General features: G+C 33.1%; 1 pseudogene; it reads right to left on the bottom strand.

Moving 5' to 3' along the window:
- Positions 1–12,565: 12,565 nt before the first annotated feature.
- LOC149545295 (25S ribosomal RNA) lies at positions 12,566–15,383 on the bottom strand (annotated as a pseudogene).
- Positions 15,384–18,543: the final 3,160 nt, after the last annotated feature.

Raw genomic sequence — 18,543 nt, 5'->3', positions numbered from 1 at the left:
TGTATTGATGGTGTGTTTAAACCTAAGCATCAACATCTCGAGGAAAAATATTTAACACACATTCCCGACATGCCAAGAAACTTCCAAGTAAAATGGATAAGGTTTATCCTTAGTCGCATACATAACAGTCAATTGTGGTTGGAACAACTAATTTTGATCTCTAAGAAGATTATCCATAGGATCACTAGTCTCCCAATGTTGGCAAAAGCTAGGACTACCAAAACCCTAGGTCAGGTGTGAGGCCTCGCCCCGACCCATTGTAGCATAGTGATACATTACTCTTATTTTTGTTATCCACAACTCGAGATGTCGAGACATTATCTGATGCTTAGAACATATTTTATTATTTCATGTTGTGTGATGTTATTTCTAGATATATTTGATGATTGTCATTTAATGATCATGTATATGTATGTTGACGAAATCAGTAAAATTGAGATTTGATTTAAGATATTTCAATGGTTAAGAATTATGTAGGATGAAGAAACTCTTATTTGATGCATGTTTTAATTTATGAAAATTTTTGATACATATACGTTTATATACATGTGATTTTCAGGACTACTGATGTGTGCAATGAGTGTGCAGATATTTAGCCGAGAAACCCTACAGAGGAACAAAACTGATCTCCATGTGCTAAAATTTGGAAACCCTATTGTTCGTAATTATGTTCTTTCAGTGTCGCTTGACACTCATAAAATGTTATGTGCTTCGGTATGCTAGTTAGGGTTAATTTTTTAACCTTTGGTTTCAAGTTAGTGTCAATTTTCTATTAGATTCTTAATGAGGGTTAGTCATCCCTAATTCGATTTAGGGCTAGATTGCAAGTTAGAGTTGTTAGATAGACCTATTTTATCTCTAGATTTTTATTTGACTCTAACCTCTTCCCTAAGGCTTTAAAACATGTTTTTATTCTAACCTAAGGGTGTGGGTATGGGTTAGGGGTCTTTTCCAACCCCTAAGACCCTAGCTTTGACTTTTGAGGGCACTCAAAAAGTCCCTTTTTGCCTTTGTGCGAAAATTGCAAGTGGTTGTCATGAGTTGTCTTACCCCACCTCCTTTTAGGGTTTAACCAAGGTGTAGGTTGAGTTAGGAGTTCTAGTGTGGCTAGTGGGTGGAAATAGTTATTGCTCCTTTTGGGTGGTTGAGTTGGAGGCTTATTTAGAGGCCTTCCTTGGTCTAGTGGTGGGGTTACCCAATCTCTACTTTTAGGGAAGATTTCTTGAAGCTTGGAGGAAGGAGGGATACTCTACTCAAATTTTTTCATTTCCATTACCTCCTTGTGAAGGTAGGAAAAATCCCGTCTCCCTTACTCAGTTTTTATGTTTTGTTTCATGTTCTTGTTACCTTGTTGTTGTTTTACTATTGTATGGTTGTGGGTATGTTGGGAAGATTTGTAAACCTTCTTTCTTTTGGTTGTTTTCCTTTCTTGTTTATGTTTGCAATTTTGAGTTTCCTTGCATGGGTGTTTTCGTATTACTCACCCTAGGAGAGGGCAGAAGTGACCAATTTTGGGAGAGGTCTGTTTAGTTGGACTCCAACCTGTGTAGAGTCTCTTCTCAGGATGAGAAGAGGGATAAAGGGTAGGGTGTTATGGGCCCCTACCCGTCAGCACAAACCTGGTATGAGTATGGCAAGTTTAAATGGAAGAATGGAAGTTCTTGGTTATTGGCCCCGATTGGGCATTTGAATTGGTGTTGTGCTTGATTTCTCCAATTGGAAGAATCCACCTCTCCCTAGTCTTGATTCATTGTGAATCCTATTGTGTAAACCATGTATGATTATGCATGCTTGATGTTCTTTTGGTTCTGCTTGGTTGTCACCCAGTCAGATATTGGTTTCCTCCAGGGTACTTGAAATGAGATTCAGTAAACATTACAAACTCTTTGAGTTGGATCATGAAGAAAATTTGATAAAATTATTGAAAATTGGGATTGAGATCCTATTGTAAATTTTATTGTTTAAACTTATTTATATATGGCAACGAAGCCGGGTTTTCTTCCTGATTCTTTCCCGGCTAAGCCTTGAATCAGGTTGATAATAAGATAAGTGATTGAGTAAATTTACTTCTCTTAAAATTTTCGTATTCTACGTTGTCATATGAATGTGTATCAAAGATAGGATGCAACAATGATGTTCAAATTATGTATGATTAAATTTGTGATGTATGGCGATGCCTCTATTCATATGGACGGTAGTGAGAGATATTACTAATCCATGTAAATGTATGATGTCTTTATCAAGTGTGAAATGATTTAGTTCATGGTTGATTGTGTTGAAAATAAATTTGCAAGAACATGTAGGAAGAATTATGTCAAGATATCCAAGCTACAATTGAAAACATGATAGAGAAATAACTTTGTGTATTTGATACTCCTTTCAAAAGGAATGGAGCATTATCATTTTGATCTCTCTTATTGTCTCAAATGCCTTATGACTAGTTTAGTCATTATGTTGATCCATCAGTTTTATTAGATAGTTAAATGAAAACATAGATGGTTATTTCATGTAATGTGGTTTCATTGAAATGCATGGCCATTTGAGGATTCATGGTAATAATGAATTAGAAATTCATAAGAAAATGCATACACCTATTGTGGTAATATAATTGCAAAAGAAAAATATACATTGAGTTTCAAGAGAGAGTAGACAAATTATCAAATACTCCACCTACAGGATGCTAGAGTTTGTATGAGAGTATGTGATAACCTTTGGTTTGCAACAGAGAATATTCTAAGAATCTATTAGTGTTTAAAATTAGAAGTAAAACCATATATATATATATATATTAAGGATATCTAATACAATGCATAAGTTAATTAACCTTTATAACTTTAATATTCTTAATACCCTTTCTCACCATAAAAACTTTATGTCATCAATGCCCAACTTTACCTCCTTGGGCGTCAGCCTTAGAAATGTATATTTTTTTAAAGGCTTTCTTTGAAAAAGAGTGGATTGCAAGTATTGGGTCATCATATGGATGACGTCATTCTGACCTTGTCCCATCCCTCCCCCTCATCTTTTGGTAATGGACGCAGGTGGTTGGGAGAAGCATTTAAACTTCATTTGGTTTAGCGCTAGCAAGCAGACCCTTGCTCATGTTCAACCTCGAGCCTTGAGTTGCGCTGACCTCCCACTTGGGCCAGACTCAAGCCTGGGACAGTACGTGCCGAGTCAGACTTGGGCAGCGCGCGGCTTGGAGATGTGAGGGCCCCGTGGGGTGAGGCAGGCCTAGGAGTAGGGTGGGCTTAGGGGGTTGGTAGAATTAGTAGGTGTGTAGGGGGCTAGTTGTAGGTAGTTCTCATTTAAGTTTTATTTTAGTGTGTAAATAGTATGTGTAGTTAGTTTATTAATTTTTTTAAGTTGTGTTTTATTTAAATGCTATTAGATATGTTAGAGTGTTAAGAGTTGTAGTTTAGTTGTAGTTAGATTAGGAGATAGTGTTAGGTTAGTCTTAAACTTTAAGTTTAGTCTTAGATTAGTTAGTTATTTAAATTTTGATCTTAGTTTCTTTATTATATTATTACTTTATATATATATATATATATATATATATATCTAGTTAGTTTAAAATGAATTTAAAATTGTTAAAGAATAATTAGTTAAATAAATAAAGTTTAAGGTTATCTTATTCTTGATTAAGGACGTTGGTTGTAATTGTTAATATTTCCTTTGTACTCAGTTATGCTAAAATACTAATTAGCTAGTCTTAATGTAAATGTACTCCAATTGTTTAACCATTAAGTAGATTAAAATTATTGATTAATTGGCAATTTAAATAAGTTTTGATGAAGGTTTGATTGATTTGATATTGCAAGTAATTTGAAATCCCAAATTCATGTACATTGTTATGTAAGTAAATTTGATTGCATATCATTGTAATTAACGTAAATGTTAAAACCAATAGAAAATGTTGGATTGTTTCCTTTATCTTTTGGTCAAAGTGAACGTACATCTCTAATATCTTTTGATATGTTTAATTCTTAAATGGCATAACTTAAGATTGATACCAATCTAGTAAAAAAAGTTTCAAAATCTTAACAATATAATCGCCCTCATGTTTATAACCTTAAGATGTAAAGTAAAGAACATGTACTAAAACTATTATCAATCATTTCAAACCTAGGGCATGTTTAATTATTTAGTAAAAAAAAAAAAATTGTGTGTGTGTGTGTTTTTGCCTTCAAGTTTTGGGCATGACATTAGGTTAAACAAGAGAAGAAAACCCTAGCCAAGTGGGATAGAAGAGGTATGAAGATAAGAAGCATGACTAATATGGAATTGAAGTTTGGCATTCATAACATTGCCCATAAGATCTATAGTTTGAGAAGGTTGAATAATGTATCATGTGAGGCAGTAGACATGGTGTACAAGGTAGTCAAGAACAACTTATCTTTTGACCTTGCTGAGTTGGTATGAATCAATTCAATAAGAACATGGAGGGAATTAGAATGTCAAAGAACAATCCATGTAAGTTTGGCTCTCTTTTGACAAGTTTATTCTTCTATGTTCAAAAGTTATTTCTATCCAAAGGTACTATTGTTTGGAGGAAAGATGTGCCAATACTCTATCAGATTAACGAGTACATTGTTGAAATAGGAGAAAATTATATTAGTATCATGTATAATTATTTTGATGCATTCAAGGAGAAAATGAATAATAGATTCTAAATCCCCAAGAAACTAATAGAGGATTGTAAAGATTTTTTTTTTATGGTAGATAGTGACAAGTGTGCATTCAGGTAGTTAGGCCTAGAATTGCATGGGTAAAACCTCTTGGATATGAGGTTAACATTGATAAAACAAAAGATATAATTGAGGCATTAGTTAATGAACCAGTTGATCCTAAGGTAGCCTATTTTGGAACATATGATGAAGCCAAGGCTAGGATAGAACTAGATATTAAGCTCCCTTAGGTGGTAAAAAAAGGCAAGAAAATGATTGCTGAGTTGAAAATAAGTACCACTCTTTTTTTTACTGAGGGAAAAGGTGAGAAGTAGAGGATGAGGAAAAATCAAAAGAGGATGAGCCACTAAAGAAAAAGGACAAGGTAATAATTACCAAGCCTACTAAGCCATCCACTACAGTGTTCATCAAAAGATCCTCTAGGAAGAAAGCAACAAGGAAGGAGGAAACAATATTCAGGAAACCCCCACCCACCTTCTAGGACAGATTGAAAGATTTAGAGTCATGGCCAGACATAACCAATTTCAAGGTGTTGAAATATGAATCAAGGACTAAGGAAGAGCGAAAGCAGATTGAAGATTTGGTGATAGACAAAATCGGTAAGCAAAAATACTCACCAGATTAGCTTGCACTTCAGATCTTGAGTTTTTTGATGGATAAGATCAAGCCAAGATGGGAATTTTCCAAACAAAGTGCTAAAGATATCTATGAGCAAACCCTGAGGAAACTTATGCCAAGCCTATCTGGCATGGAAGTGAAAGGATCCTTAAAGAAAAATGAAGAAAAATTAACTTTAAGATTCAATTCTTGTCTTGTATTGATGAAGGACATTGAGAATGTTGTGAAGAATGCTACAAATACATGGAAGAATGTCTATCTTCTTCACAAAGTGATTGATTTTGTTGTAAGTGTCAATGATAAAGATGATGATGATGATCAAGAAGAAATAGATGAAGAAAAAGATGATGAAGAAGTAATTCATGTTGACAATATAGAAGATGAAGAGGAACAAGAGCAAGAGTCTACCAAGGAAGATACACAAGATGTTGAGGAAACTAACCCAATTCAAATTATTATGGTGCTTATAGCCTCACTTCCTCACTCTCCAAGAAAAATATTAACAAAATTAAGCATAGAGATAGCCTTAGTAGGATTGACAGTGACTAGCACCACAAGCATAAGCATCCAATCAATCTTTGCACCAATCTAGCTTAGCACAACATTGACTAAAGTGACCTTCACTTCATCTACCAAGCTATAGATTCTTCTCTCTTCAACCATGTTGGATACATTGGTTTTCAACACAAAAATTTTGAATACATCAATTTTGGATACTACAAATATTTGTGCTACTACTTCAATGAATGTAGTATCAATTTTTTTGGCAAGTCCTACTATTTCTACTATTGTTTCCATTCCTAGTACACAAGCAATAAGTGCAAGGACAATTAAGACCAAGCCTCAACTAAGCACAAAATTTTTGAGGAAAGGAAAAGAAAAGGAGGATATAGATCTTGATGAGTAAATTATGATCCCAAATTAGGATATTTCAAAACTCAATCTTGATCAGATGTAGACCTTTAGTGAACTTCTCCAAAAGAAAGCCAAGCAGTAGAAGCTTAGAGAGGAAAGAGACAAAGAATTCAAAATCATTGAGGATGCTAAGATGATTTTGGTAGAAGCTCTACATATAGAGGTTGATACTTCTCAACCAATTTCATATTAGTTGGTAGAGGCAGTCTAGAAGTATAGTAAATACTTGGATGGATAGGATAAATTGTTATAGAATGAAGAGAAAAAGTTTGAAAATAAAGTGTTAGAGCTCATTTCTCAACAAATTTCCATTTACCAAGTAGAATTATCTATATTTTTGGGTTCTCTAGAAGTTTCATGTACAAATGTATCATTACTTTTTAATAAGTTATGTGATGTTTCAAATTTTACTAAGGAAATAAATGAAAAATTGTCCAAGATTGATGAAGATCTCAAGGCAAGTACATAGCAGTTACAGCTTGACCCAAGTTCAAGCTCTGTGCATTTCAATAAGATTAGATTTCTAATAGATATGTAGGTAGAATTTATTAGAGAAGAAGCTATAATTAGATCTACATTGGTAGATATCCAAAATATGATTCTCCCTAACATGGATGCCCTACAAAGCATATTGCACATTCAAAAATGCCCATCCATGATAATAATTTCTCTATTGTAGACATGATTAAGTTGTTAGTAGAAGTGAAGATTGCACTGCACGCATGTAAGGTCTTGCAAGACAATTGGGACAATACTTTAGCACTCATATTGAAGGTACATTCAGAATTCTTGTCTCATTTTGGCATTACTATGTACATATATAGAATAAATCTTTGGCATTAATGTCAAAAAGGGGGAGAAAGATGTAAAAAGTTATGGGGGGGAAATGTATTGTAGAAAGATGTAAAATGTTGTAAAGAAATTTTAAAATGGGGAGAAAGATGTGAGAAAAATGTGAATAAGGAAAGAATGAAATAAGAGTGTATAGAAAATGTATATTGTATATAGAAAGGAGATGTATTCACTATAAGGAAACTCAAGTGCAGAAATAGCTTCCTACACTAATCTCTTAAGAGAAGTATGGTGCAAATCCTATTAAAATATTTTCACTTACAGATTCAATATCATGTAAACAACAATATTTCAGCCAAGCAAGCATAAAGAAAATAGAAAGAGAAAGAAACACATAACACAAAGATTTTTTGATGGGAAAAAACCTTTCGGTAAAACAACCCCACCCCTCCAGAACCTGCACAATGTATTATCTCCTTATGCACAACTCAAGATGCCGACACATCAACATTACTTACAAGAAACACATTTTACAAAAAAAAAAAAAAGAATAGGAATTATCCAAGGTTGAGACACCTTATTCCTAACATTCACATGTATAGTATATTGTATATTATACTATGGAGGAGCCTTACCATGTATAGATATATATCTTACAAAACTAATTTTGAAAAATCTCAAAAATAGTATATTCTATCGAGTTAGAATCACAAGGTGATGGATAAAGGTATTCAGGAACATTTTGAATTCAGTTTTGACTTATAAGTGTTTTTGTCTTTAATGCCAAAGGGTGATATTGTTGACATAACAGTCAAGTTTTTTATTAGTGGCATACACCTATTTTGATTGTAAGTATCTACCAATCTTATTGTGCAGTTAACAATGTTAACTAAGAATCTCAGTTGTTACCAAGTTCTACAGCTACTACCAATTCCTTTGGACAAATTTCAATGTGTGTCAAGCAATTATAACTATTGTGAAGATCAATAGTGTAAATTGAGAATCTCAGTGTATGTCAATTTTACCAGTGCAAACTGAGTTGTGTAGTGCTTATCAAGTTTGCAATTGATGTGACGTGAGTCTAGTGTTAAATGACCTACTTAGTGTTAGCCAATTGATTTATTTTATACTAAACTCATAGTGGAAGCATTGACCGAGCTAGGAAGTGCGAACCAAGTGATTCAATTTATATGTCAAGTTTCACTACATTCATAGAGTCACTAGTGTAGACCAAGTTCAACACTACTTGGAAGTGATTAGTATGGACTAAGCTTCTACATCTATCAAGTGCATGATGATGTTGAGTATTGATAGTGGATCTCAAGTATCAAAACCTCATCGAGTCAGTCTTTAGAACCTAAGTGTCTACATTTAAGCCGACTTTGTAATATTTGTATAAATTGGTATTATAGCTGACTTTGTAATTTTGTAATTCAATTCATATATATGTAATGTATTGTATCATATACAAATCATCGAAAGAATTCAACGTAATTGAATATAATAAGAGAAGAGTAGAAAGAGTGAATTATAAAGGCTACAATAGTATAAGGAGTAGCAAAGATATATCTATCACAGCAAGGTGAATAATACACACAAATGAATCTCACTCAAGAAACCAAGTTGCAAATCAAGATCAATTACTGCTTCATCCTAACAAGTGGATTAGTCAAATCCTTTAACAAGGTAGACCTAACAGTCATATGTAAATCTCTTTACCAAGTGCATACTTCATTGTATGTTTGTAAATCCTTTAACAAGGTGGATCTAGCAGTCCTTATTGCTCCTAACAGGGCAGATCATTAGAAGTGATCAATGTAAGCCTTAATGAGCCAACTTTATACTATAGTACTAAAGTTTGTGGGTATCATCCCCACCCTAGTTTTACTTTTTATTTGGAAGGTTTTTGGGTCACCAAATCTATGTGTCAAAGTGTTATGTATGCTTTCATATTTTTAGTTTCTTATGCATACAATTAGATTAGAATATATGTGAAGGATTAATTGAGTAATTGAATTTAAAAGTTTTAAGAGTTATAGATCCACCCCTCCCATCTTAGTAACCTAGCCTTTTATAATATTTCCAACAACAGGTAGTTTTGAATTTAAATATTTGTCTGAAAAATTAAATGAATTGACTGTCATTGATGGGGTTGGTTCATTTTTTGTTACTTTCTATATTTTTCTCTTATTTTTATGTCCAATAGCCAAACCTTCACAATTTTCACTTAATGTATGGTTACCTAATGATATGGAAGGGCCTACTCCTATTTTAGCTCTTATACATGCCGCTATTATGGCAGCAGCATGAATTTTTCTTGTAGCTCGATTGTTTCCTCTTTTTAAAGCTCTACCTTTAATAATATATCTTATCTCTTGGATAGGTGGAATAACAACTCTATTGGGAGCTACTATGGCTCTCACTCAAAAAGATCTTAAAAGAGCCTTGGCTTATTCTACTATGTCTCAATTAGGTTAAATGATGTTAGCTCTAGGGATAGATTTCTATTGAATCATTCTATTCCATTTGATTACACATGCTTATTCCAAGGCATTATTGTTCCTAGGATCTAGATCAGTCATCCATTCCATGTAACCAATTGTTGGATATTACCCTAGTAAAAGTCAAAATATGGCTCTTATGGGTGGTTTAAGGAAATATATGCCAATTATGGAAATCACTTTTCTTTTAGGAACACTTTCTCTTTATGGTATTCCACCTTCTGCTTGTTTTTGGTCTAAAGACCAAATTCTTACTGATTGTAAGTTATATTCTCCCATTTTAGGGGGAATAACTTGGTTCACAATAGGATTAACTGCCTTTTACATGTTTCATATTTATTTACTTACTTTTGAAGGGGACTTCCACATAAATTTCATGAATTTATATAACAACCATATTACACTATTTGACTTCTATGGGGGGAAAGAAGGAATCTAGGATATCAAATAGAATAATAGAATATTCTATGTTGAATCAAATTATAGGAAGTAATAAATCCTTTTCCAAAGAAGCATTTGAAATTTCCAATAAGATAGAAGGATTGTACAAAAAGAATAGAGGTTTGGTTATCACTTGTCCTTTCTTCTTCTATAAGGGAACTTTTGCATATCCGAAAGAATCAGGCAAGATAATGCTATTTTCTTTAGTTATATATGGAATATTTACTCTATTTATTATATTGATAGGAGTTCCTTTTTTTGAATTAGAATGAGTTATGACATATTATCTCAATGGTTTACTTCATCAATGACACCCTTTGATTAGAAACATCCAGAGAATTGGCCCAATTTTTTACTAGATGCAATCCACTCAGTTGGTATAGAATATTTTGGTATATTGATTGCCTTTATTTTCTATATACCTATTTACTTCTTATCAAATGATTTATTTCATAAAAAAAATCCTAATTTGAAAATTATTATGGACTAATCAATTAATATTATCTATAATTGGTCTTTTTATCGAGCTTATATAGATATATATTATGACATAATCTTGATTAAAGGTATATGAGGATTAGCTGAAATAAGTAATTCATTTGATCAATGGGAAATTGATGGCATCCCAAATGTAATAGGTTTTTTAGGCCTTTTTGTACAAGAGGAAATGAGATGCTTAGGGAGGAATGAATATCTTCTTGTATATTTTTTTCTATATTTTGTATATTAATATCTATATTAATATATATTTTATTTTCATAATATAAATAATGAAAATTCTCATAATAGAAAACTAGAATGTTATATTGAAATTGTGCTCTTTATCAATATTAATGTTTATAACATCATCTTATTTCAATAGAATTCCCTAAATAATATTTTGTATAGATTGTTCTATGTAAATGGGATATTTCATCAACTCGTTTACATAGAACAATATAGAGATAGATAAAAAATAAATGAAAGATTATGAAATAGTTGATTGAAATGCTTGCTTAGAAATTAAAGACTACAACCGCTAATATGAATTCCATTTCTCATATCTTACCACTTCCTAATAATTCATTTAAAATTGTTGAGTAGATTGAATAAGATTTCACATATCCTATCAACTAGCCCATGATTCAAAGATTATACAGTCTGCATAAGGTATAAAAATGAAAAGGCCAAGGACCTTCTCTTGATCAAAATCAATTCGAGAGAATTGATGAATATAGATTGCTCATAATTTGAAATAAATGAGTGGGCTAACCCTGGGTTTTAGATTATTCCCAATCAAAATAGAGATATTGGTAACATTGCTAAAATTATCAATGAAATGATAATTAATAGTTGAAAAAAAATTGTGTCAAAGCGAAAAGCGGTTTACTCCAATTCAACTAAATTTGGCAAATTTTTCACTCTTTTTATGGTGGACAATATCTTACTTATAATTATGGGACCAAGTGCTTGAAGGGAAAAAAGAATTCTCCTCAAAAAGAATTTGAACCTATGACCAATCAGTTAACAACCAACCACTCTACCATTGAGCTACTAAGGAATAATGAAGGTATGATAGCACTTAAAACTACAATTTGTGAATAGATAACCCTAATTTGAATAAGTGTCTTAATGAGTGAGAGCCTTTTATTCTTTTATTACCAATATGTTGTACAAGCTTGGAACCAATGAGAAAGAGTTATAAAAAGGCATACACAAAGAAATGTCTTATAGAAATATATGAATAAATAGTAGTACAAGCCACAAACCCTTATAGTAAAGTTCCAAAGCTTCACTATAAACTTAGCTATTGGTATTTTTAGTTCTCTTAATAGTTCGAGAGTAGTCATAGTCATTTTATTATTTTAGTCTCTAGAACTACTAAAGAGACTCATAACCTCTCTAGTGGTGAACTATTGTGGGCAAGGAGGGATTTGAACCCTTGACACCATGGTTCGTAGCCACATACTCTAATCTTTTGAGTTGCATGCCTCGTCTCCACCAAATAAAAAATATTATTATATTTAGCAGTGTGGAATGGGAAAAAAGAATGCCGGGTTTTTTTTAATGAAAAAGGATATAATTAAGCTTTTTATTATTCTAGCATCAAGTTATTTTTCCAAAGGACTTCCCCTATAGTATTGTCACCATAGTAAAGTTTAACCACCAAGTTTGGGATGGATTGGTGTGGTTCCCCTATGCTTGAGACACTAGAATTTCAAACCATAAATGAAGAAGGCCATAAGATATTGGTTAGTACTTGTGAAGCTCAATTCTTGGAAAGGGCTCCTTTTTGGCCCTTGACAAGTAGAAAGCTCAAAATGATACAAATGGAGCTATGCAATAAGCACTTCTTGGATTCTCTTTGTGAAATTTAAAAAATAAAATAAAAATCATATTGATTAAGAGTAAAAAAGATTTCATTCCCTTTATTTTATTCATCCATCCTTTTTTATTCCTTGTCATATCTATAGTAAAATGTTCTATTAAAACATAGTCTATGTACTTGAGCAGATCAAATGGGTCATGTAGTAACAAGGTTCAAATCTTTTGGTCTTTTTGTATGCCTCAACTGCATGCATTACTACACTTTGACATTACACCTATCACCTAATGACTCATCTTGTCATGACCTAAGAGAGCACTCTTCTTAAGGTGGGCTTCTTACTTATAGGCATTCAGAAATTATCTTATCTGCACTTGGCTACCTAGCATCTACTGATGGCACAATAATTGGTACACCAGAGGTGCATCCTTCCTGATCCTCTTGTACTAAAGAAAAGTCCTCTTAATGCTCTAATGCCTACATCAGATATGGATCTAACTATCTCATGACATTATGAACCTAGCTCACATACCAATTTAATAGGTGAATAGCCCAACCCTTGGAACATACTACTACCCTAGGTGATGAAGAGTTGACATCGAGGTGCCAAATCTTCTCATCTATGTGAGCTCTTGGGGAAGATCATCCTGTTATCCCTAGAGTAACTTTAATCCATTGAATGATGACCCTTCCACTTGGAACTATTGGATCACTAAGGTCAACTTTCATCCTTTCTTGATAGGTCAATCTTGTAGTCAAGCTCCCTTCTGCCTTTACACTCAAGGAATGATTTCCAGTCAGCTTGAGGAAACCTTTACATGCCTCCATTACCTTTTTGGAGGCCTACACCCCATCGAAAATGCCTACCTAAGATTGTCCCTTGGACAATAGGTTAAGTTGCAAGGTTAGACTTTTGGCTTTTCTAGAGTGGCATCTCATTGATGGCTCATGCCCCCTCAAAAGAGGGCCTTCTCCTTCCACCTAAGCTATGCAATAAGAGCCCAAAGTCAATCCTAGAGAATATTAAAGCTTAATAGCATCTTTCTTTCTACGTGCAAGTAATCTATATCTTCATAGACATATTTATTTTACCAATTCCCTCTCTGAGATAGTGTCTAGATCATTACACCTTTTGTGCTAGTTGAAACTTACTTGACAAGGAATTTTGCTACCATAGGATTGTTATAGTTATGCTTGTCATTCACTAGGGCTTCAATTTTTGGCTTTAGTATCATCAGATCACCAACTTCCTTAACCTTCTAGCACTAGGCAGGCATCATCCCCCATACAACATCTTATAGCTTTGTAGAGGCCTATGTTTTTGGTAAATAATCACCCAGGCCTAGTCGTTGTGACCTCCTTCGAGGAGGCACTCCTCCTCCCAAATTTATAGAACTATTTTTTAAGTTCCTTAGAGAGAGTTATCTCGTACCCCTAGGTATTCTCTACCTACCTACCTATGTCAATTTTAGGTATAGGTACCCATTTATTGAAGGTCATTCAAGCTTTTCCTGGAAGTGCAGTGTGGGTTGCCCAACATGTTGTTTATCTTTCTACTATTTTGATGCTACATTAGAATTCAAACATTGGCTCAAGGTATTTTCTCTACCCCATTTTGACCCTTCTTTTTTAGGGTCACCTTCTGACCTTAAACTACAAAACCATAATTAAGATAGCTAACTTAGCCTACTCTATCCCTCAGGACCAAAAAAGAGTAGTAGAGGAATATTAATATAATGTCCATCAGCTACACATTTCAACCTAATCTTAGGCCCTGACTCACCCTCCATGGATGAACCTTGCAGAGGAATCCTTAGATTTTCAATGCATTGCATTCTCATCAATGTTTGCATTACTTAAGCCAACATTCTCACTTCCACTTCATCTAACTCTACTCAGGCAGATACTTCTCTCTAAGGAACAATGCTCACCTACTGATGTATTTTTTTACATCCCATAGCTTTGGAAGATTTTTTAGTCCCAATCATCTCTGGTGCAAGAGTGCTCAAGTAGTAAGCTAGTATGCACTCTTTCAATGATCATTTCTTCTAGGAAAACCTCTTGGCTATCTTTTCACTCCTACCTCCTTTATCACTCAACAATCATTTAGGGGCCTTAGCTGGTGATCTAGGTTGTTTCCCTCTGGATGATGAATCGTATCCCCTATCATCTCACTGGTTGACCCTTTTTTATCTCTACTATTCTTAGTTTGTCTCTATTTGGTACCACTCACAAATCTTGCACCAAAATAGTGCTTTACCCCTAGAAGATCTAGTCAACTATTGTACCTCAATGCATTTTAGGGAGAACTAGCTAGCTCTAGGTTTAAGTGACATTTCACCCCTAACCACAATTCATCCATCAATTTTTCAAAATTAGTTGATTTGGACCTCTACTTAGCTTCACCTAAGCTTCATCTTGGTCATGGAGAGATCACCCAAGTTCGGGTCCATAAGTAGTGACAATTCAATTTCCCTATGAAGACTCACTCTTGCTATAGTTCTGGTAGGTTCCCTTAACCAAGACACTACTTATAAGTCATTGGCTCATTCTTCAATAGGTACATAGTTAGCTCTTTCTTGATTTGATCTCTATCAAACAAAATAATTCTCTACATTTGGTGTTCATTTTTTCTACCAAACAAGTGCATTCATTTTTTATTTTATTGTTTCTATAAAAAAAGGAATCAAAGTAGGTCAACTCCTCTCACTACTTGAAAGCATTACAGCTTCATATTATATTTCAATCTCCATTGGGGGTTCTTTTCACCTTTCCCTCATGGTACTATTTTTCTATTGGTCACCCAAGAGTATTTAATCTTGCAAGGTGGTCCTTGCTAATTCATAAGGGATTCTACGTGCCCCATGCTACTCAAGTTAGAGTGTAAACTATCACGATGCTTTCGACTATTGGACTTTCACCATCTAGGATGTTGTATTCCACTATTTCAAATAGACTTTTCCTAGCAGCATGATGCTTAGATTTCTCTCCCACAACCACTTTTTCATAGTTTAGGTTGATCCCATTTCGCTCTTTACTACTATGGTAATCACTTTTTCTTTCTCTTCCTCTAGCTACTAAGATATTTTAGTTGACCAGGTTTCCCCTTGTCTACTTATGGATTCAATAGATAGTTAAAAAGGTTAACCTATTTAAGAATCTTTGGATCTATGCTCAATTTCCACTCCCCAAAGCATTTAGTTGATTAACACAGCCTTCTTTATCTTTGGGTGCCTAGGTATCCATTATATGCTCTTAGCTTTATGAACCTTGCCACTCAAGGCCATCTTAAGGAGCTACTAATATTAAAGACATGAAAGCATCTTATCAATGTCCATGAATGATAAAATAAATCATAGATAAAATTGTTGATTATGAATGTAAAATAAATAAACCATGCATTTCATTATTTTTTTAGTAGGTTGTTTTTCTAGCGCTCTACCTAAAAAAAGGTATCTTCCAAAAAAGAGTTTGTAATATAATTCCACCCACATTTCCTCTTCTTGGAGGTTTCATTATTATGGTTTTTTTTCTTCTGGGTTTGGGTTTTATTCTTCTAGGTTTGGGTTTTCTTCATTTTGGTAGTCTTCTCCTTCTTCTCCTTTCCCGTCCCCTAGATATGGAACTTTTGGAATGTTCATTAAATTCAAGCTCATTACGTACTTACTTTCATACATACTTATTTACATACATCAAAAAAGCTACATATCATCTTCTTCTTCTGAATAAATAAGAAGCTATATAGGTATTATACAATTTTTATTTCTAGGACAACATGGATGTTATAATAATCTTTCATGAATTTTTTTTTTGTCTACTCGATTTTAAAAAAATACTCTTATTAAAGAACAAAATTTATATTATTAAATAGAAAAAATTTCTCTTATTAAATAGAAAAATATTTACATATTCTTCATTATTTATTTGTCTATTTCTTAAATAAAATAGACAAATATATTTAATAAATTAATTTTTTTATTATAAAGTCAAAAAAAAAGTTGTCTAATCTCATATTCTTTTTTTGGGAGTGGACAACATAGTATTATTTTTTAGATTTTCTTCATCTACTAAGAGAAGAAGAAAAATCCTTGGTTTTTTCTTCCATTTATTAGTTATTTCGATAGGTCTAAGATTTGTCCCGTTGTTATCATCACATTCTTCTCACTGAAAAAGCTCTTTTAAAAAATCTCATTATTCATATCTTGAGTCACTTTTATCATTTTTTTTTATTTATTTTTTTTAAAGAAAATATCAATATTTATGGGTCTTTTTTTGGTGCTTGTGCATTTTAATTTAAGAAAAAAATGTTCGAATATTCAAATGGGAAGAGTACTTCTGAGGGAGGGTGAATCATAAGTAACTAGATTTTAACCTTTTCAAATCCTTTGAAACACATAACTGAAAGTAAACAGCATGCATGTAAACATATAAACAAACATAAAGTAAAAGCATACATCATCACATAACACTAGGAATTTTGGTAACCTAGAAACCCTCCAAGAATAAGAAGGTAAAACTAGGGTGGTGATGACACCCACAAAATCACTACAGTAATTAATTGTTTGACCACTTCTAATGGTCTGCCCTATTAAAGACTTTACACTATGTCAATAGTGACCTGGTTAAAGGATTTTAAAAACTTTACAAGAAGTGTCACCCTGTTAAAGGATTTACAAAAATTTGTTAAGCCCACCTATTTTCATAGGACTTTCAATAACCTTCTCAAAGGTTCTCCCACCTAGTTGTGAAGCTAACCTATCAATATAGGATTTCAATATCTAATACAATGGCTAGAAAGTATTAGAATTATTAACTTGATAGTATGCAATCTTTAATTGCTAGATTCAGGCACTTGATCTTCTCTCTCTAATGTGATCCTTTCTTTATCTAATCTCTATTCGTATTCCTTGTTATGTTCTAATCAATTGAATGTTTATTTTCTACTCAATTTACTAAGTCCTTAACACCCTACTACTTTCTCTATTCTATAGTTTCCTATCTACTTAGCAGCCTTCCTAACAATTCCCTCAACAACTCAAAATTATGGTGTATAATTCTTCTTATAAATACTTTGTAGACTTAGGTTTTATAATGAAATCATGAACTCAAAATTCTTGCTCAAATCATTAGATTTAGCCCATTGGTTGCATGTTGGAAATGTAGGTAAATATAAAGATTCAATATTATCTTCTTATCCCTTCTTGAATCATCCAAAAATAGTCTTGCATCTAAGTTTGTGAAGGCATAAACTTATATGTTGATTCTGTGTTACTTGGCACATACTAGATTACTGGTGCTCGACACATATACTATGTTGGTCCACTCGGCACCTATTACACTTTGTTTTTTCTTGGCACATGTATGTTTCTGGCTCACTTGGAACATGTTGCATTCTAACTTTCTTGGCATCAACTATGACTTGGCACCTATATATCACTTGGCATCTATTGATCACTCGGCACCTGAAGTTACTTGGCACCTGTTGAAATTATGGCTTAGCACATACTATAGCTTAGCATGTATAGTGTACTTGGCATGTATAGAAAAATTTGTTTAAGTGTGTTGACACTCAAATGTCAAAACCATTCTGAGACAAAAAATATCCCCCTTTGACATGAGTGTCAAAAACACTTAACTAGACATTATTATTCTGATTTCATGAGTACATTTTTCATTTTTCTTGGCATATATATAAATTTTCAAAAACTTTTTCAAAATTTTGTAAGAAGCAATATACCTTATAATTCCCCCTGAGCTGATTGTGCCATTTCATTCTTTGAAACCAAAATTTTGTGCTAATGTGCCTAATACACTTTGTCTTTTGCCATGTTCCTATATTTTGTACCTATGTTTTGTATTCCTATATCAAAGCTATGGAATTTTTGTATATAGTATCTGAGCTATCTTCCATATGATTCCCAAAATTTTGTATCTCCCCCACACTTTGTCTTATTTCTTATCTCCCCTTTTGGATATCTACAAACTTTCCCTTTTATTCTACAAAAGAATGAGTAAAAGAATGTAATCAAAATACATCATATTCTCCCCCTTAGTTTATCTATATCAAAACATTATATATCCCCCTATTATTTATTCTCCCTCTTTTTTATAGTTATGTCAAAGGGTTCTAAAGAGTAATACCATATTTAGCCAAAAAAGTACTATTTACTTCCATGATCATTTTTAGAGTTGCATCCCAATTCTCCAAAGCAATGTCAAGTGACTTGTGCTAGATGGTAGTCTCTGCAGCAAAATGTTCAAGTCCATTAAGTGTAGAAAGATT

The sequence above is a fragment of the Cupressus sempervirens genome, chromosome 7 (assembly GCF_028749045.1).
Source record: "Cupressus sempervirens isolate cs-2001-9-10 chromosome 7, ASM2874904v1, whole genome shotgun sequence".
NCBI classification, from domain to species: Eukaryota; Viridiplantae; Streptophyta; class Pinopsida; order Cupressales; family Cupressaceae; genus Cupressus; species Cupressus sempervirens.
This window is presented reverse-complemented; position numbering and strand designations above follow the sequence as displayed.